The following is a 21,607-nucleotide window of genomic DNA, read 5'->3' as shown; positions in this document are numbered from 1 at the left end:
TGCTGGGGTGGCCACAAGTTTCACAATCTTGTCTTCCTTATTCTCTTCTCGTGAGTTATGGGCCCTACACACACACACAGCGATAGGCAGGCATTTTTTGAGTGATTTTAGTTAAATTAAATACATCGCTCAGAAAATACCCTACATTGCTGTGTGTGTAGGGGCCATAGCGATGTAGATGTGAGGCCCTGTGTGTTGGTATCTCCCGCCAATTAATAACCCACATGCAGGTTATTAATCGGTCAGGGCCAGTGTTCTCACCGGGGAACACTGGCTCTGGCAGATCGCTATGCACACATCGATGACACATCGATGTGTGCTGAGTGATCATGCTGAGCGTTCTGAGCAGTGCTTAAAGTGGTACGGGAGAGGTGGTGGAACTAATTTCCCCCGCCTTCCCAAGCTTACATTACTACTACCACCACCTTGCGCCTGTGCAAAATGGGTGTGGTCTTACAAGAAAGGGGTGGGGCCACAAATCACATTGTAATTACAGCACATGTAGTGTCCCTTACACACAATGCCTACAGTAGCAGTACAGCTTATACACACAATGCCCACATTCACAGTGCCGCTTATACACATAATGTCCACATTCACAGTGCCACATATACACATTTATAAATAATGGCCATATTCACAGTGCCAGATATATATACTGTACACAATGCTCACGTTTGCAGTGCAGAGATCTGGCAGGTCTGTCCATTTGGCAGGAGGATCTTGGGACTCCGGAGGGGAGGAGCTTCATGGCTGTGAGGAAATGCAGTTTTCCTCAGCACAGCCCAGCCTCATAATACTGGACCACACTGGAATGCAGAATATTTGTCCTCTCCCCCCCCCCCCCCCACAGGGCCCATGCATGCACCTGTCAGCTTTCTCAGTGCTGCCAGAAATTCAAAATTACCACCTGTGCTCTTGGCCTGGCAGCCAATCAAGAGCAGTTGCTGCCGGCCGCTGCTCCTGATTGGCTGCCAGTGCGTGAGCTCCAATTGGCTAGCCGCCAGAGCCACATTACTGTCGGTGGAGTGCTAGCCCTTCGTGAGGGATGGGAGTAATGTTCTTGACAGTTCAAGTCGCTTCTATGATGAGGCTGTCCAGACACTGGAGTTCAACATGCGGTAGGCGGACGTAGGTTGAACAGTTCTGTCTCTAGTTTGAACTGACGGAACGCAGTTCCGGCCAACTTTAACCCCTGGTTCTGAGTGATCTAGCATCACATAAAACGCTCATTGGTTCGCTATGTGTGTAGGGCTCACTAGTCTTTCCTAATAACTAATCATGTTCGAACAATAATGAAATAAGGTGTAACCATACTTTACACAGAGAAAAGCAGACTTGTGAAATGGTATTTGATATCATTTTTGGAATTGAAATAAAAATAATGTGACCTATTTAGAAGAAATGCTGTATAATATATATATAAGGAGATTGTATAGAAGTGTATTGGCAAACTTCACAGGTAACATACTGTAGTGTATAATCAACACATGCGAGAATGTTAAATATTGGGTTATTTTTCCATCTTTCATTTACTAGAAAGGAGTCACCTGTGATATTGCTCTGTTCTACGCTTGTACACACTGGCTGCATTATGTGCACCACCTGCAGCTTCAGGGCATGCAAATTAAACAGAAAACTCTTAACACAGGCACTTTGTAATGGTTTCATGTTCTGCTGATGAAAATAAATCATCCAACGTAAACTTGTGATTGTTTCAAAGTATTTTTTTCATTTAAAGTCTTACAGAACATTTTTTGCTGATTACAAAACATACTGTAGTCCCTTTAATATTTTATTCTAAAATTCCGTCTGCTACGTTTTCATTTTCTCAAGCACAATTTTCTTCTATAAGAAAAATGCTGTACTGAAATCATAAACTCAATCTTTTTAGGACAGGGCTTGACAAATAGCAGACGCCAATATCAACTAAGATGTTATTCATAGACACTCCTGTGTGTGGCACACTGTGAATAAGAGGGCTTTCCTGCATGGGACATAATAGGAATTGTGGATACTCCTGTGTGTGGCACATTATGAATAAGTGACCCTTCTGTGTGTGACACACTATGAATTAGGAGCATTCCTGTGTAGCACACAATGAAAAGGTAACCCTTCTGTTTGTGGCAGACTATGACTCAGGGGCACTCATGTGTGGCACACTATGAGAAGGTGACCCTCCTGTATGGGGCAGACTATGAATCAGGGCCACTCCTGTGTGTGGTAGACTATGAATAGGTGACCTACCTGTTTGTGGCACACTATTAATCAGGGGCATACCTACAGTATGTGTTCACGCTATGAATTGGGGGCACTGCTGTGTGGGTCACACTATGAACCAGAGGCACTCCTGTGTGTAGCACACTATGAAGAGTTGACCCTTCTGTGTGTGGCACACTATGAATCAGGGGCACTCCTGTGTATGGCATACTATGAGTACGTGACCTTCATGTGTGGCACACTATGAATCAGGAACACTTCTGTGTGTGGCACACTATGAATAGGTGACCTGCCTGTTGTGTGGCAGACTTTGAATCAGGGGCACTCCTGTGTATGGCACTCTATGAGTAGGTGACCTTCCTGTGTGGCACACTATGAATTAGGGGCACTCCTGTGTGTGGCACACTATGGATACAGTAGGTGACCTGCCTGTGTGTGGCACATTATTAATCTGTGGCACACCTGTGTATGGCACACTATGATTTGGGGGCCCTGATTAGGGGCACATGTGGTATTCTGAAAATATGTGACAGATATGAGGGGCATGTGTAGTAATCTATAAATTATTTCATATATTTTGTTTGGGATAGATGGTGTTAAACATTTAATCTGGCTCCTAGATTTTACAAACATTTATTGACCTTTGTTTCAGGATGAGTTTTTTTTTTTCAAGATTTTGCTGGACCACCAATTTATCTAGCTATTGGAAAATCTCACTAACATATCACACATGCAGTAGTCATAATTCAGAATTTGGATCCAAAGAATTTATTTTTCAAAATAAAATGAATGCATTTATGTCAAGTGTTTTTTGTTTGTTTTTTGGAACACAGGACACACAGTACATTGCAAATTTGAAAGAAATTTAATCGACGTATCTTTTTTGCAGATAAAAAAAAATGCAAAAAGTAACAATGGACCTTAAAACTACATAAATGTACCAAAAATCTTTAAATCAAGAATTAAAACTATTTTGTCGCTTCTGGAATTGTATTTACATCAAATTTTAAATAATGTGCAGACTATGGATTAACCTAAATTAAGCTTAATCTAGCCATGAAACACAAATGAATGGGATAATAAAAATCAAATGTATACCCCATGAACTGTTCCTTCAAATTACAAACTGCATACTGGATTCATTAAACTGCTCTGCACTCACATCTAATTGAATTAACCGACTTGGATTTGTCAGATGGATGAAAGATGGAGAAGAGTAAACTAATGATCTCATCTCGCCCTTGGTGAGTGTTGGAATAAATCAGGGAAAAGACGATGGTAAAATACAATGAAAATAAAAAAAGCAGCTTCAAAACTGTAATCAACCCAAACAGAGCGCTCATTGTGCATTCACGGGGAGAATTAATGAAACATCCCAGCTGAAAAAACAACTCATAACAATAACTACTAAGTGTTTACAGTACGCAGACAGCCCGTAATTCCATAGAATATATATCGGCGGGATTGATGGTAATATTGACACTTTTTAAATATTCCAATAAAATAGTTTTCAAAGTTGCTTATTAGAGTTCTTCATTTTTTTTATATATGTGTGTGTGTGTGTGTGTGTTTGGTGTATGGTCACTAGGTCGGCATACAAAATGTCGACATAGAAACATAGAATTTGACGGCAGATAAGAACCATTTTGCCCATCTAGTCTGCCTTTTTTTTTACCCTTCAGGTAATCTCAACCCTTTTTAATCCTTATTTCTTTGTAAGGATATCAATATGCCTATCCCAAGCATGTTTAAATTGTTCTACTGTCTTAGCCTCTACCACCTCTGATGGGAGGCTATTCCACTTATCCACTACCCTTTCTGTTAAGTAATTCTTCATTATCTCGACCACTTAAGGTCGACAGGCCTTAGGTCGACACACTCAAACGGTCAACATGGCTTTGGGTCGACCTGGTCAATAGGTTGACACAATCATTAGGTAGACATAGAGAAGGTCGACAGTCGAATGTTGACATTTGTGTTTTCACTTTTTTTTGACCGGAGATTTTCTCCATGTCGACTTAGTGCTTGCGTCGACCTAGTAACCCTGTCGACCTAAAGCCACGTCGACCTTTTCAGTGTGTCGACCTAAGGCCTCTCGACCTTCCTCTGGTCGATCCACACCCGTTTGTTTTGCCCCAGTCCTGTTGTAAATTCTACTAAAATATAATTAATCTTGTATGTAATAGATGCGAGTAATGATACTCAAAAATAAAATGTATGACTATTATTATTATTATTAATAATAAAAATATTATTAATAACGTAGACGTCACTATAAAGGGTTTGCATTTCTGTATAAATTAGGGTTCAGCAAAACAACAACAAATTGCACAATTTAACCAGAAATCTGTTGAATAGTAGGACACACACACACACACACACACACACACACACACACACACACATACTGTATAACAGTAATGGGTTACTGAGTAGTGGGATTGTTGCATAAATTAAGCCACTGATATGTTTATGGTGCTTTTTATGAGTGGGAGTAACAGCACTTAGACCAGGTAATCCATTGACCACATCTCCAAATGCACTAACAATATCCTGCTGGTGATTGTACACAACTTAGCAAAGACTTTGGCACATTGCTAGAATGTTTGATAATGAATACACATACACTAGTCTCTAACCACGAATGTCAGTGTGCCATTCTTGTTTGCTTACAAATGTCAGTGTGCCAAAGGGAGCCAATATGCTTTTCATCTGTGATTACAATGTCAGTGTGCCGTTCTTCTGTGACCACAAATGTCAGCGTGCCCCTCTTCTGTCACCACAAATGTCAATGTGCCATTCTTCCACGATCACATGTGTCAGTGTGATGTTTTTTTGTGACCACAAAGTGTCAGTGTGCTGTTCTTTTGTGACCACAAGTGTCAGTATGCCACTCTTCCAAGAACGTACAGTAAGTGTTAAGTGTGATGTTCTTTCGAAACCTCAAGGATCACAATGGAAAGTAGTGTACAATGCCAATCTGAATGTCAGCAATCCCATAAATACTGGGAATGGGTCATTAAGTCGACAGAGTCTAGGTCTACAGTTAAAAGATCAACCACTATTGGTCAACAGTCATAAGGTCGACACAAAAAAAGGTGGACGTGGATTAGTTTGTACACAGTGCCTCACTGCGCTCGGCTCACTATTATACAGTACCTTAAGAAAAAGATATCCAGAAAAGGAAAGCAGTGCTCCAAATTAAAAGGTTATTACACTAAGAGAATCAATTAAAAAAAAGCATATTTAATAACACATAATATAAAACCAAAGAATGGCAGAAAAAAAAACAACAACAACCATGCAATGAAATAAACCCAATTGGGAGAGTTTATCCTGCACCAAGGCAATAGTCAGAAGTAGACGGAGTCCAGAATGGCAATGGTGTTCCTGGGTGCCGCTGAAAGTGGCAACAATAATGCGGCTTAGTCTCCAGGTAGAGTTTGGCAAAGGACTTCCAAATTGGTGGGATGTGGTGATCAGATGAACCAGCAGGTAAACAGTCAGGTGTATGGCACAGATCCAGGGTGGAACCAACGCGTTTCGCTGACAGGCCTAGCAACTTTATCAAGGGGTTTCATTGTTGTTAGGGTACTGATACCCAGAGCGCTAAATGGGCCATTTTCATAATTAATAGAATCACTTGTTCAATTTTCATAATAATAAAAAGAGTCGGAGACAGATACAGTAGATAATATACACACAAGATTGTATTTTAACACAAACTAAAAATATACTATAGAAATATTTATAAAAACCGTTGTTAAATCAACATATATTTGACCTCCCTAGATCACTTCTGGGTCGTGGGATTACTAAATCTCTCTGTTACTACTACTGGGCTCAGGTTTAAAAATACTGTATGGGTGGACATACAGGAAATAGCGCCATTGTAGGAGAATACTGCAGAAATATATTACTATTAGTTGGCGATCATGATCAAAGACACTGTGGGTTGACATGCCGAGGCCGGAAGTGACGTCCCGCTCCCCGAACCAATCCGAGCGCTCGAATGACACTTCTGGCTTTGGGAATGCGGAAGAACATTATCCTAAACTAACTTTAACACAACTATAATGCTCGTATTATAGTAAAGATTTTTAAAAACCTTGGTATACAGTAACCTATACACAAAATGAAATAGATCATAAACCATGGGGATGTATATACTGTAGTATGACTCTTTTACAAATTAATAAAGGCAATATAGGGATGTTTTCTCTATAGACTCTAACCACAAGCAGGGAATAAACCTAATATTAAAACTGATGTATCTATAAAGGAAATACTAGTAGCAATTGATAGTCGATAGGGCAAAAAGGGAGCATGCTCTGACGACACACCTGCCTCTGCAGGGGGACACGCAGCGCTTTTAAGGGGGTGTGGTATGGGGCTCCGACAGTCGGGATCCCAACAGTCATTATCCCGGCTGTCGGCGTTTTGACAGTCGGGATCCCGACGTCGGGTAAATGACTGTCGGGATCCCGACTGTCGGGAACCCGTCCAGCACCCCTTTTAAGGGAATGTCCATAAAACGCTGGGTGCTTTTACCCCATTGCCGCTCACTGCCTGTCCCTTCTGGAGCGAGTGTGAAATTCGCCAAAGCCGTTTGCTCGTGGGGTTTGCCCGTGCTAATAATCGCCCATCCGCATGTGCAAACCCTGACCATTGGGGATGGGGATGGATTCAGACCTGAGCAAGCAGGTTGGAATCGGCCCTTAGTCAGGGTTGCCTACCCTCCCAGAATAACCGGGAGGCTCACAAAAATCGTGTCCCCCTCCCAGCCCCCTGGAAAAATGGGCAACCCTCCCGGATACTAACACACTCCCCTCGCAGCAGCGTTAATTTTTCGCGATTAGTGGCTTTCCGGGGTAGGGGCAGGGCTAAAGATGCAAATTGTGTCAGTTAGCCACGCCCCCTCCCCTGAAGACCCACGGGATTTGTCATACTGGGGCATGGCTTGATGACAACAGGCCCTGTCCCACAAAGTGCTGCTGACAGACTTTAAAAGTAGGCAACCCGGCCCTTAGTGCATTACTCACAGTAAGAAAGATGCTGTTTTATTCAGCGCAATATTTCTGTTTAAGCATATACCATAGGAACATCCTATAACAATGTAGTACAGTGCTTTCCAGCATATACATGCATTGAAGCAGGAATTGCTGCCTAATCTTATCTCATTCATCCATACAAAGGCTAGTCTCTGTATGTGATTGGTCAGTCTATACATCACAGTAGTTCTCTGACAAGTCTATTCAGCCAGTGAGAGATGTTAGATTGTGCATCTGACAATGGACGCTCTATGATTTAATGGCTGCCAATGATTGCACCTCAGTCTTTAACAAATCTATTTCAGGATTTGTATTCTTATCTGAGAATCTTCATCGTCTCCTTTTTTTTTTTGGCTTTGTAGCGAATCTTCTTTTCCTTATAAAATAGAAGATAAGTTATGTTCTGCATTCCACCTAGCTACAAACTATACACTGACGTGTGAAAAATAAGAAGCGTAAAGAATGAAAAAAGGGTTTTTGTATTACAGTAATAGCGTTCCTTGTTTAAGTTCTAGCGTACGCTTTGTAGGAGAAAAAAAAAATCAATTTGATACGAGCCAGACAATGGTGCAGCTGGGACATTCAATTTAGAGGACTAATGTTTCACTTGTGCAGAATCAGCATGTTCCTGAAATATGGACACAGCCACAAGTATAGAATCTTTATATCCTACAAGATGGGAACATGGGAGGAAAGAAATACAGTCACATCGATGCCCCAGTGAGATTGCGCTATCTATTTTTTTCCTTTGGCATTTTGTCGTTAAGGCTGTTTTATTTCACGTTCTGCCCTAAAGGAAAAGTGAGTTATTCGTCTTTCTTTTTTTTTTTTATATTTGTTTATTTGCAATTTTTGACATATAAAAAACAAGGACAACAAAGTCCGTACATTTTATACACGACAAGACGTACATACAATACATACACATTACTTATTTGACAAGAGTTTTTTCCCCTAAATATTGCATCAGTGTGTATTAGAGCTCTTCCCTGGCTTTTTGCCAATCTCTCCACAGTTTGGCCCTTTTGTTATTATATTTCTTCCCCAGCGTTTCCATCTTATAATTATATTCTATTTTACTCACTACCTTCTGCAGTGTGGGACTCTGCTCCTGTTTCCACAATTGCGCAATTGATGCTCTCACTGCGGAGATTATTTGGTTTAACAAGTACTTTTGTGTGTTATTTAATTCTGGAGGGAGCATATGCAAGAGGCACATCTGTGGCGACAGTTGTACTGCTGGGCCGACACACTGCTGAATTAGGTTACCTATCTCTACCCAGAGATCTGTCAGTCTATCACAGGACCAAAATATATGTTTTATGTCTCCTTTTTTTTCACATCTCCAGCATCTATCTGGTTGTTCTGGGAAAAATCTATTGATTTTGACAGGGGTGTAATATGTCTGGTAAAATACCCTAAAAAATTTCTCTATCTGTATTGTGGAGTTAGACATCTGGTTTACCGAAGTAAACAATTGTGCCCACTGTGTCTTGTCCCAGGAAAAATTCAGCACCCCTTCCCATTTCAGCTGCCACCTTGTTTTATTTTCTTCTCCCTCACTCTCTTGTTGTAGTCTTTTATACCAGAAGGTTATTCCCCCTTTCTTTTTAACTCCGTCTACTTGGCCTATCCAGTCTTTTGGGGGTGTTTTTAAATCAGGTGTTTCGAACATGTCAGATTGGAGCCAGTGTCTGATCTGGAGGTATTTAAAAAACTCAGAGGTGGGGAGGCCGTATTTTTTTTTTATCTGCTCAAAAGACATTAGTTGCTTATTTTCATATATATCATCTAGGGTTTTTATTGCATGGTTTCCCCATCTCTCCAGGGCTAGGTTTGGAATTATTTTTGATATAACCTTCAGCGGGAGGCATGCTAACGGGGCATCTACTAACTCACTCCTTCTTAGGAGGTCCTGCCATTTTTGTAAGATCAATTTGGTAGCTTCCGCTAAGCCCTTATGGTTTTTAATTATTTTATGGGGGAGCCATATTAGGTCTTTAGGGGTCAACCCCAATGTATTATTTGATTCCGGGTTTACCCACCCATTATTTTTCATGGGGCAGCTCCAGTTCTTAATTTGATCCAATAATGCTGCCGTTTGGTATAATTCCAAATTTGGAAGGGCCAGTCCTCCTCTCTCTTTAGGAAGCATGAGATAAGTTTTGGCTATTTTTGGTCGTTTGTTTCTCCATATATATTTGTTGAACAATGAGTTGAATCTCTGAATCCAATACTTGGGTAGCTTTTTTGGGATGGCTCTAAAGAGGTACAAAATCTTTGGGAGAATGAACATCTTTAGAGTCGCCACCCTACCTATTAGGGATGACTCTATATACATCCATTTGTTAACTTTTATATTTAGCTGGTGTAATAAAGGGGCATAGTTAAGTTCTACCATATCCCTTTGTTTGGCGACCAATTGTATCCCCAGATATTGTAGGGAATTTTTTTTCCAGTTAAATTTATAGCGTTCTTTCAAATGTTTCTGTTCAATTGGGTCTAGGTTCATTGGGAGAGCTTCGGTTTTAGTCGAATTTAATTTATAGTATGATACCCTTGCAAATTCCTCTATTATATCTAGTAGCGCTGATAGAGATTCCCGCGGATTCGTGACAAAGAGGAGAATGTCATCTGCGTATAATAGGACTTTGTTCTGGGAGTCCTCCAATAATGGACCAGAGACCTCTCGACTTTGTCTGATTAGTTCTGCTAGTGGCTCTATTGCCAATATATATATTATGGGAGATAGAGGACATCCCTGCCTTGTTCCGTTTGTTATCTGAAATTTATTTGAAATATACCCATTGCAATATACAGTTGCAGATGGGAAAGAATACAAGGCAAGGATGGCTCTAAGGAAGTTACCCTCTAGTCCATATTTCTGAAGGACCTTTTCCATAAAACACCAATGCAGGCGGTCGAAAGCTTTCTCTCCATCAAGCGATAGAGCCACTAGCTGGAACTCCGCTCTTTCAGCATATTCCATTATGTGGAGTGCTCTATATACATTATGTGGGCCCTGCCTATCTTTTACGAAACCCGCCTGGTCTATGTGAACTAAGTCTCTCAGAATTGGCGAGAGCCTGTTAACAATGCATTTCGCATAGATTTTGATGTCTGTGTTGAGTAAGGCTATTGGCCTGTAATTTGCGGGAATTGTGGGATCTTTTCCCTCTTTTTCTAACATAACTACTCGTGCTTCGAGCATCTCTTCTGGAAATTTGCCTAATTTATTTCCTTCCTGAAATGTCTGGAGGAGGACTGGAGCTATCTCATTCTGATATATTAGAAAAAAATTATTTATGAAACCGTCTGGGCCCGGACTTTTATTTGGTTTCAAGGACTTGATTGCCTCTATAATTTCTTGTAAGGACCATGGCGTATTTAGTTTTCCTTTCTGATGTTCAGAGAGTTTGGGTAATTTCATCCTGTCTAAGAACTGGTCGATCTCGCCGGGGGTCGGTTGTGGGGTACCTTCATCCGTATTTAAGTTATATAGATTCCTTAAATATTTAGCAAAGATATTTGGCATATCTGCAGGGTTTGTTATTTTCTCGCCTTTATGGTTATATAGGGCTTTTACTGCATTTTTAATTCTAGTACCTTTAATTTTCCTGGCCATAAACCTCGTGGCTTTGTTAGCTTCACCATGAAATTTTTGTTTAAATCTCTCAAGTTGGACATTTATTTGTTTTATATTTAATGTTTCTAATTCATCCCTTGCTTTACGGAGGTCTTTAAGGGTTTGTTCATTAGTGGGAAACTTTTTATGTAACTCTTCAAATATTTTAATTCTATCTTCTAACTCTGTAGTCTGTTGTAATTGCTGTTTTTTTAATCTAGAACTGATTTGTATGATTTTCCCCCGAATCACTGCTTTTAGTGTACACCATAGATTTATTGCATTGGTCTGTTGTGCGTTATTATAGGACAAAAATTCGTCTATTGCTTCCTTTAATTCTTTTTTAATTTCTGGTACGGAAAAGGGAGTGTTGGGACATCTCCAGATTCTAGGGGTCAAGGTAGCGGCTTTTTGTGACCAGCCAATCACTACTGGTGCATGGTCCGAGCAAGAGGCAGGTAGGATTTCTGCTTTACTTATATTCTGGAGGGTAATCCTGTCTGTAAATACAAAATCTATTCTTGAGTATGTTTTATGTACTGATGAATAGAAAGTATAATCCCTGGTGGTCGGATTTAAGACCCGCCAGGTATCATACATTTCAGCTTTGTGCAGGACCTCATTGAATTCTTCTGCCTTTCTCTTAACTTCATTTGCAGACTTCAATTTTTGGAGGTCTGATTTATCTAATTTTGGGTCTCTTATCATATTAAAATCACCCAGTACAAATTTTGTTCCCTCTGCTATCGCATTGAATTTCCTCCAGAAGGTTTTTATGAAGGTGATTTGGGAGGTGTTGGGAGCGTATACTGAGGCTATGGTGATTTTTTTATTATCAATTTGGCCTTTTATTATTACATATCTCCCTTCCTTATCTATTTCTTGTGACTCTATTTCAAAGCTGAGATCCTTTTGTATAAGGATGGCCACTCCTGCCTTTTTCCTTAGCGCACTGGCGCAATATACCTTTGTGTATCTATGGTTACTTAAATTCGGTTGTGATACCTTTGAAAAATGTGTCTCCTGCAATGCTGCTATTTCCACCCTTTGATCATCCAACAATTTCAAAATTCTATTCCTTTTTTGCGGCGAATTTAGGCCTTTAACATTTAAGGACATCAATTTGACTATTTTACCCATAATAACATCAATTTCGCACTGTGGTATAGCACATTTTTACGGTACTCTAATATCACAGAAAGGTCAAAAATTCTCTTGTCATTACATGTAATACATACAACATACACATATAAACCCACAACCCTACATAAAACATTAAGTGTACTATACTGAGTACCAAAGAACTCTCCTATCCAGGTGAGTTGCATGTCGTTTATTGGGGGGTAGCGACTTTACCTTACCCCTCTCTATTTGCTTATTCTTATGTCCCCCATCTCCATCACCTGCGGGGAGTGTGCAATACTTAATAATACTAAGGTTCCCCTAATCTTTGAACCGGATTTCCCCCTTCCTCCCCCTCCCTCCCCACCCCCCACCACCCCCACTGCTATCAACGCTACTTTTACCCTTCCTAATGCTACTGTTACCCTTTCACCACTATTGCAATGGCCGGGACAGAAGGGGATGAGAAAAAAAAAAAAAAAAAAAGAAAAAAAAAAAAAAGGGGATTGGGAGTCTAAACAAGGTGAAGGGGAAAAGGTGTCAGTGAGAGAAAATGAGAAAGAAGTACTGTGTTTATAATATATGTCCTGACCTGGACCTTTTTCTTCCCTTTCCCTTCCTTTTATTTTTTCCCTCTTTCTTCCTCCCTTATCTTTTTCTTCATCTTAGGTGCATTAAACTTTTATCTACGCTGTGTACGTACTGATCTTGTCAGTATTTATGTCTACCTTAATATTTTATCCAAGCGTTTACGTGATAGTGCGTGTAAACGAGTTGGTGTGATATCATAATTTCCTAATACTTCTACTTCTACTTAAGTTCGTGTTACTTAATTTACATAGTTTGAAAAAGTATAACTGTGTTCTTATTCTGTAGAGGAAAAAAAAAAAAAACAGGGGAACACGAGGAAAAAGGAAGAATCTCCGTGGAACCACGGCTAGCTTAGCTTGGTTAGTTATCCTATGTTTCCTTGTTTCCTGCTCCAAAACTTACTTGCTAATGTCTTATATCTAACTATATAGGCAAAAAAAAAAAAGAGAAAAAAAACACTGCATCACAATGATAGTAGTGCCCCCCACCCCCCACCCCCCCACTCGTCCCAGCCCCCACCTCCCACCTCCCACCTCCCCCCCCCCCGCCCCCCCACCCCCCCCCCCCAACCAACCAGTTCAGTCCTTTGAAATGATGCCAACAGACTAAGTCCAATGCAAGGGCAAGATTTGGAAGGGCGAGGAGACACGGACGGCCCGAAGGCGGAGAGGGAGAGAAAAAAAAAAAAAAAAAAGGGGGACATAGGGGACCGGTTCCGTGGCTCTACTTCATCATGTAACCGTGACTGGAGTCCAGTCTTGCTGTAGGACTGTCAATTTTGCACCTTCCTCTGTGGTGGATTGTAGGTTCCATTGATTTAGACCCTCTCTTGCTTCTTGTTCCGTTCTCCATATTTTTACTGTGTCTCTGTGTGAGACTATGAGCCTCACCGGGAACCCCCATTTGTACTTAATTTTGGCCTGTCTTAGTATCATAGTTATTTTGGAAAAGGCTCTTCTATTTGCCAAGGTTGCGGCTGATAAATCGCCATATATCTGGAGGTTACCTAGTGCCTCTGAGTTTTTCTCCTCGTCTCTGGAGGCGAACAGAATTTGCTCCTTAATATGATAGTAATGGAGTTTTAGGATCACATCTCGAGGCAAGTCGGCTTGTACTGATTTGGGTTTTGGTAATCTGTGAATCCTATCAATAATCAAATGTTCTTTTGATATTTCTGGGAGCATTTTTTGAAACAGCTCAGAGGCATATTGGTTTAATTTAGCATCAGGGATTTTCTCAGGAACTCCCCTGATTTTTAAGTTGTTTCTCCTTGCTTGGTCTTCCATACTTGTTAATTTATCTTTTAAAGAAGAAACTTCTTCTTGAACACTTTCATGGGCTATTTTTAAGTTATTATAGGCCTCAATGATTGTTTCTAGCCTTCTCTCCGTTTGGTCAGTCCTTTCCCCCAAGGCTACTACTTCTTTTGTTATGGCTTGAAATTGTGTTTTAATCTCCACTGAGAGATCATTTTTAAGATCTGCCATCAATTGTGCCATTTTTCGCAGAGTGATAGGCTCATCTAGGGTTTCCTCTTCTGGAGGTAAGGTGGTGTCAATCCCTTTTTGGGGCGCCTTCTTTTGCATTATTGGGGATATGGAAGGTCTCCCTTTCACATTACTTGGGGGGGTTTGAGCTAATTTAAATATGCTCGCTGGTGTGTTAGTCGCTGGTTTTGCTTTTTTTGTTGGCATTATTGATAGGGTTCTGGTAAGTGGTTATGCCAGGGAGCAGCAAGAGACTCCTGCAGGAGGTAAACAAGAGAGGATTTTTTAAATATTTTTAGAGAGGGTGGAGGCGCCACATCTTCTGTGTTATATCATTATACGTTTCTGACAGGAGATCACACCCTTGTTTCTCCTGGTTATCATTGGAAAAGGGAAGAGGCACGGAGCAGGACTATCCTATTTTAGTGCGGTCATACAGGATTTACAAGTTTTACCATGTCCTTTTTTCAAAGCAAATTATTAAAGGTTTTCTCACCCGTCTTCTTGTTGTACACTTCTTACGGGTCACCTCCAGGTGCCCGTGGGTCTGTGCGGGATGATCACCACGGCCCACTGTGTCTATCAGCCTGAGGGGTTTTGAGAGGCTCTCTGTCCCTCCCGTGCTGCTGCTTCCGTCTGCGTCTCAGCGCCGGGCTGTCTCCTCCGCCTCCGGCTATTGTCTCAGCCGGCTGCTGCTGTGCTGCTGTACGCCCGGTCACTTTGGCGAGTCGGCTCCCGCCTCCCAGTCCACGGGCGGCTCCGACCTCTCCACTCGCTCCGGCCAGGCACCTCACTCGTCTCGGCAGCGGCGCCAGTCCTGGCACAGATGGTCCGCTATCTGCTACACAGGGTGGTGAACTGTCTAGCGTACTATCTCCCGTGGAGGTTGCGGCTCACCCTCTGGGTCTGGTGCGTCCTGCGTGCACGTGTGCAAGGTTAGCTTCCGTCCTGCTTCCTGCTTCCTCTCCCCGTTGTGGAGCCTCCGTCACGCCCCCCCTTGAATGACGAGTTATTCGTCTTTCATTACATATCAAGTCTTTCTAGCATTAACAACGGGTGTGGAAGAAATGATTATTTCATACACAGTGTGCAGTATGAGTTATACAGTATAACAACTAATAATGTGGCCATAGTGTGATCCAAAAGTATTCTACCAAACAAAGAGGGTGATTCAGACCCGCTCCTAGCAGGCCGAATTTGGGCCCCCGGCCGATGGTGGGGGTCTGCGTATGAGCATGTGTGAATATACGCATGTGCAAACCCACTGTGAGAACACCATTGGTGAGTTTCACACTCGCCAAGGTGTTTGTTCAGTGAGGGGAGGGTAGGGGGCGGGCCAGGAGAGGAAGCAAAGGGAACGCTCCCAGCTTTTATGGATAAGCGCATAGAAATGCTGGGCAGGGCTGCCATTAGGGGGTGCTGTGGGTACAGCTGTACCAGGCCCTGAGAGAGATGGAAGGGCGTTGGCAGCTTATTTTGCCCACCGCACTTCCCCCCCTCGACTGCCTCTGCTGTGCTGCCGACCTCCGCTTGGCTCACCAGCTGGTGCTGCATTTAATTGGCTGCCGGCATCCTGAGTTGAAGAAGCCTGTGCTCCGGGACCTGCTTCATTCAGTGCACTGAGCGCAGTGCAGGCAGCACAGCAGAAGAGGAGATGGGAGTGCAGGAGCCAGGGGTGGGAAGTGAAGTGAGGAGGGAGGGGGGGGGGGACTGGATATCAGTCCTGGACCCCAAAATTCCTAGTAGCAGGCGCATTGGTCTCTGCATGGGGTGGGCCGGCTGACGGCACATGACATGAGCGTCTGCCTCAAATTCGTCCATCTCCGGCCAGGATAAAAGTCAGTTTAGAGCAGGTATGTTCCAAACTGTGGCCCTCCAGCTGTTGTGAAACTACGCATCCCAGCATGCCTTGCCATAGTTTTAGCATTCCCTAACAGCAAAACTGTGGCAAGGCATGATTGGACTTGTAGTTTCACAACAGCTGGAGGGCCATAGTTTGGACATGACTGGTTTAGAGTGACTTTTATCTGCGAAGGGGGGAAAAATCACTATGGCATGAGATTAGAGGAAAGAGTTCTTTTGCATTCTCAAAGAGAATGTCGTATTCAACAGCCATGCCCTCACTTATATGGGAATATGGAATCACCGTCACTGGACTAACTAGGGGGATGCAGTCAGGATAACGGCGGTCAGTATACTGATGCGGTATCCCCCCCGAAATACTCTGAAAAACCATGGTTTCTGAATATTTTGGTTTAGGTATATACGGATAAGGGAGACTCAACCTGTATTACTAGAGTTTGGTTTTGTTGAGAACAGAAAAACTTTAGGGATCTGCATAGAACAGATTCTTGGCTCAGATCCCTTTTGGTGATCACAGCGGGCAGAGTCCTACAGTAAGTAGGGTCTTCACTTGAGTTTGGAAAACAAATTTACCCAATTTGACATTCTGGATTGCATATAAGTCCCTGCCTTTTATTTAAGATGCCATTTAAATCATGATAGTAGGGATGGCCATCGGTGCAGATACTGCAACCAGCCATCTATAGTAATAAACTATGTGATGGATAACCATCGATAATTTTACCTATCCATGGTCATCCCAAAAAAAAAGAAGCAAAACATAATTGATGGAGGGAAACCACCTGGTTCTCCGCCATTGATGGCAAAAGTATTCAACATTGGCCATAAACCATCAATGATTTTGAATCATCGATGATCGATGGGCATCCCTACATGATAGTGTATGATAGAGTGAACAAAAGTTTTGGAAATTCATGTTGTTGATGTTAATACTATAGGAATAAAAACAAGTTCAATTATTTTAGTTGGTTTTATCGATATTATAGAAATCCAAAACACTTAAGTGTGATTTTTGTAAAACCAAAAGTAAAACACGACAATGATGTAGAACGAAACCAAAACACAGTGGTCTCTGCACATCTCTCGTTATAACAGAGCGAAGCTTTGTCTGGTTGCAGGATTGTCTATTATAATTATAGCATGCGGTCTCTGTTTTCAATGCTACTGAAGATTATCATTTAGTATAAACACTGGAGTGCAGACTCAAGGCCCTTTAACGTGTGCCAAGATTCTTTTTTTTTTTCTCTTCCCAAAAAATACAAACCACAAAAACAAAAAAGCTGCAAACACTGACAGAAATCCGCAATACAAACTGCTGCCAAATCTGGGCATCATTCGCTTCGGTTTAAAAGATGTTCGTGTGACTTAAAGCTTTTATTATCTACAGAGAAAAACAATGTTTCAATATGATCCTGGAAACAAAGTTCTAAGAATCCCAAATGTTCCTTAATAGTCAAAAAATAAAAAATCAGGATACATGATACCTGAGCGAAAAACTGTATTAAAAGATTATTTGTAAAATGTTAAAACTAACAAGATACCTAAACAAGCCTTCGGTTCCAAGGCAGCAGGAAAGCTGTACAGTCTTTGAACTACGCATCCTCTATCTCTGTGGACCGGTGATTAGTCCCTGGATGTAGCGAACAATGATAACACATTTGTGAGGCAATTGTGTTCATGTAAAACAATCATTTCATCTATTATGTTGTATGGTACAGAGTTTTATCTTCCTTCACACAAACAGATCACTCCTGCTGTGGTTCAGTTTTTCTGAATTATTTCCAATTTTGGACAATGGCCCTTATTCTGGTTCACCAGCAAAGGCAAATTCCTTCTCAAATGGCCAAAACCATGTGCACTGTCGGTGGGGCAGATGTACCTTGTGCAGAGAGAATTAGATTTGGGTGGGGATTTATTTCAAAGTGAGATCTATATTGCAGTGTCAAAATAAAGCATCAGTATTTACCCTACACAGAAACAAAATAATTCACCCAAATCTAATTCTCTCTGCACATGTTACATCTGCCCCCCCCCCCCTGCAGTGCACATGGTTTTGTCCATTTGAGAAGGAATTTGTCTTTGCGAGGGAACCAGAATAAGGGCCAATATTATAGTTTTAAAAATACACCGTGTGTATGTGTATAAAGCTCTGTTTGTAGTGCTGAATCACCGGTCAGACTGTTTGCCGTTGTGTAACTTGCTGTCGCAGCTGCATTCATACAAACAGCATGCTCCTGACCTGACATTACAGCAAGGAGAGGCAGGCAAGAAGGTGTATGGGGGCATCCAAATGTGGTCAATGCTATTAATAGAAATATTCACAGAAATAAGGTTCCCTGGGCAGATTGACTTCATGTTTTAGAGTAAAAATCTATTTCCTTCTATGTCTCCCCTGAACTAACATGAAGAATTCTGAAGATTTTGTTAGGACAAACTACATGGGTAAGGCTGCTTTGACACGGACAATTTGATCCACAATGGTAATCGCTACAGTAGCCAATTATATAAAATAATATATAATCGTCCAACTGTAAAGACCTTGATTTCTGTGATGCTGGGAAAACTGTTTTCTTTCAGAAAGTAAGTCTTCAATTATTGCCAAGCGGCTTGTTCATCCCGCCCACACGCATGCATGCTACATACCTTTCCTGCCGCCTGTTTCAGCATTTAGGACCTTGCATGGATCGCGAAAGCAAAATCTTTCTCTAATGGGCAAAACCATGCTGCACTGCAGATGGGGCAGATGTAACTTGCAGAGAGAGTTAGAGATTTGGGTGAGGGAGGGGGGGGGGGGTGTTAAAACTGAATTCTAAATTGCCGTTTAAAATAAAGCAGCCAGTATTTACCCGGCACAGAAACAAAATAACTCCCCCCAAATCTAACTCTCTCTGCACATGTTACATCTGCCCCACCTGCAGTGCATGCAATCCATCACAATTTGTCGTAATGGATCACATGCAACCCTGCTCCCTGCCCGGCTCGTCGCCGGGAGGGAGGTCCCAGGTCAGGTGGTCGGAGGGCCAGCATGTCTGACCACTGACTCAGGTCCGATGCTCACGGGAACGCGCACTGGACCTCAGGGGCCATCAAACTGACCCCATTTGGTCCAATTTGACAGCCGATTCATCTAAATCGACCCGAATCGGCGCAGTGTATGGGGGGCCTGAGGCTTAGGACCACAACACAGTTTTCAGGCACTTCTGATCACTTCTAATGATTATAGAGTTAAGAAAAATAATACATGCATTGATTCCATTGAACTCGGCCGATACTGATGTAAACTATATGTATTCTGATCAGAAGTGCATTTGTTAGAATGGTTTTAAAAAAAATAAGAAGCTTGGAGCATAGGGTGCTCTAAACAGAATTGTCCTTTGTGAATCAATAATAAAGTTGAGACCATTTGAATCATTATACTTGACAGAGGAGTGGCTTCATGATAACCAATAAACTACTGCAAATATTGTGCCATGTACTATCAGAGCACATTTTAGTCATAGATTCAACAAACCCCTTGAAAGTGTTTTCTAAACTAGCACAAGAGGTAATGATGTGCGGGGAGTGTATGTGGAGTTTTGTTAGAAAGTAGAGAACAGAGACAATTGTATGACTGTGTTTTGTCATCTTACACCAATTATCCCTGTCACTGCGTTTGATGTTCTTTAATCATGCTTCACACACAATGTAATCCGAAGTTGTTCTTCCACTCCCAGTGTTAAGGATGATTTCACTGACCCGTCTATAACTTCAAAAGTTTTAACAGTGGTATCAGTCAAGTGCTGGAACTTCACGTCTCCAAAAATGATTATAATGAAATGGCAGAAACAATGAATGGAAAAACAAGGCATAATTATGTTTTAATAAAAATCTCACCACCTGCGGCACAAGCCATTAAATCTGTTTTTACTGGCTGCTACTCTTTGTAGAATTAAGGGCTGTCCACCAATGAAGCCCTGTTTGTAAACTGAATGTGCTTAATTACATATACTATACTGTACTGTGGGGCAGGTGTATGAAGCAGTGATGAGGGAGGAGAAGTTGTACATGGCATCCAATCATCACTGAAATAATATCTATAATTTGCATAATACAAAATTATACAGAGCAGCCGATTGGTTGTCATGGACCACTTCTCCTCCCTTATCCCTGCTTCCTATATCTACAACTCTACTTCTGAAGATAAAGAGATGCTTTCCATCTATTCTCTGTAACCTCACCCACATTATATTGGCTCATCTCATCTATTTTTCTATAGGCTTTACCAGAAAACCTGATTGAAATAATTTATGGGACAGCCAATCATAATACAGACAGGTTGATCCGACACCATCACCTTATAGTGTTATAAAAAACAAATCATCAAGAAGGAGGAAACAGAAATTAAGAGATAACCTGTGCGCACTTCTGAGCTATATATAGTTTGTTATGTTTCCCAGTGTGTGTGCCTCCAATAACTCACAATGCATACAGTACTTCTGTGAGTCGTTGAAGACCCGCCACGTCATCTGTGCATGTACAAAATGCAGCATGGCCCGAAGGGATGCGGTCATTTGGTCTACAGCATGCTGGTCGACAGTTATTAGGTTGACACATGTAGACCTTTTTGACTGTCGACCTAGACACCGTCGAACTAATGACCTGTCGAACTAATGACCTTTCGACCTAGAACCACGTCTACCTTTTCCCATGTCAACCTAGACTCATGTCGACCTAATGGTGTCGACCTAACGACTGTCGAACATCATGCTGTAGACAAAATGATCCCGGCCCTCACTGCCCCCTTTCCCTGCTGTCTCTTTCCCCGCCAGCACTGGCAATTGTGCATGCACTTGTCAATTTTAGCAAACCGCCAGGTCCTCTGATATTGACCACATAGTGTGTATGGAGCTAAAGGTCAATCAAGCAGTTAGATTAGCACTGATCAATCCAACAATAAAATATTTAAAGACAACTATTGAAAAATGATTTACATTTCCTCGCTGAGAGGGGAGAAGTCTCATGGCCCTATGCCCATTTTTTATCACTCCAGCGGTTTGAAAGATGCAGACTGGCCCCTGGTGACAGTGTAGGCCAGTGGTTTCCAACCCTGGTCCTCAAGTACCACCAACAGTGCATGTTTTCCAGGTCACTCGGCAGGTGCCCTCATTATTCAGGCACATTTTAAAAGATCCACAGGTGGAGCTAATTATGTCACTTGGGATTCTGTGTGGAGACCTGGAAAACGTGCATTGTTGGGGGTACTTGAGGACCAGGGTTGGTAGCCCTAGGCTAATATACATGTAGCTCTCCTTGTAATCCTGCTAAACACACGTGTATCAAGGACTCACCAGTCATACTGCCAATGTGCATGTAATGAAGGTTATACCACTGGCATGTAGGATCTAATGCTTGTGGCATACTGTAATGGTTCCGTCAGTAAGTTACATTAGCACAGACATCTGGTAGTCACCTTAAGAACTTTACCCCCCCCCCCCCCCCCGCCACAGTACATCAGGACGGCTTATAGCTAACAAGCATAGAATAAATTAGGCCTTCATTTTATTCCTCAACTGTCACCTTCAAGGTGCCCCCCCCCCAGTCCTGGCACCCTAGGCTGCAATCTAATCAGCCTATTGGTTAATCAGACACTGGGTGTCACCCTCCGGCAG

General features: G+C 41.9%; 1 protein-coding gene across 5 annotated transcripts in view; it reads right to left on the bottom strand.

Annotated features, from left to right (window-relative positions):
• The window catches only part of CACNA2D3 (calcium voltage-gated channel auxiliary subunit alpha2delta 3), an 876,035-nt gene that overhangs the window by 414,034 nt on the left and 440,394 nt on the right, over nt 1-21,607 (bottom strand). The gene's annotated exons all lie outside the window — the stretch shown is intronic.

Source organism: Crinia signifera, chromosome 8 (assembly GCF_055691185.1).
Source record: "Crinia signifera chromosome 8, ASM5569118v1, whole genome shotgun sequence".
NCBI classification, from domain to species: domain Eukaryota; kingdom Metazoa; phylum Chordata; class Amphibia; order Anura; family Myobatrachidae; genus Crinia; species Crinia signifera.
Note: the sequence above shows the minus strand (reverse complement) of the source record. Positions and strands in the feature narration are given on the sequence as shown.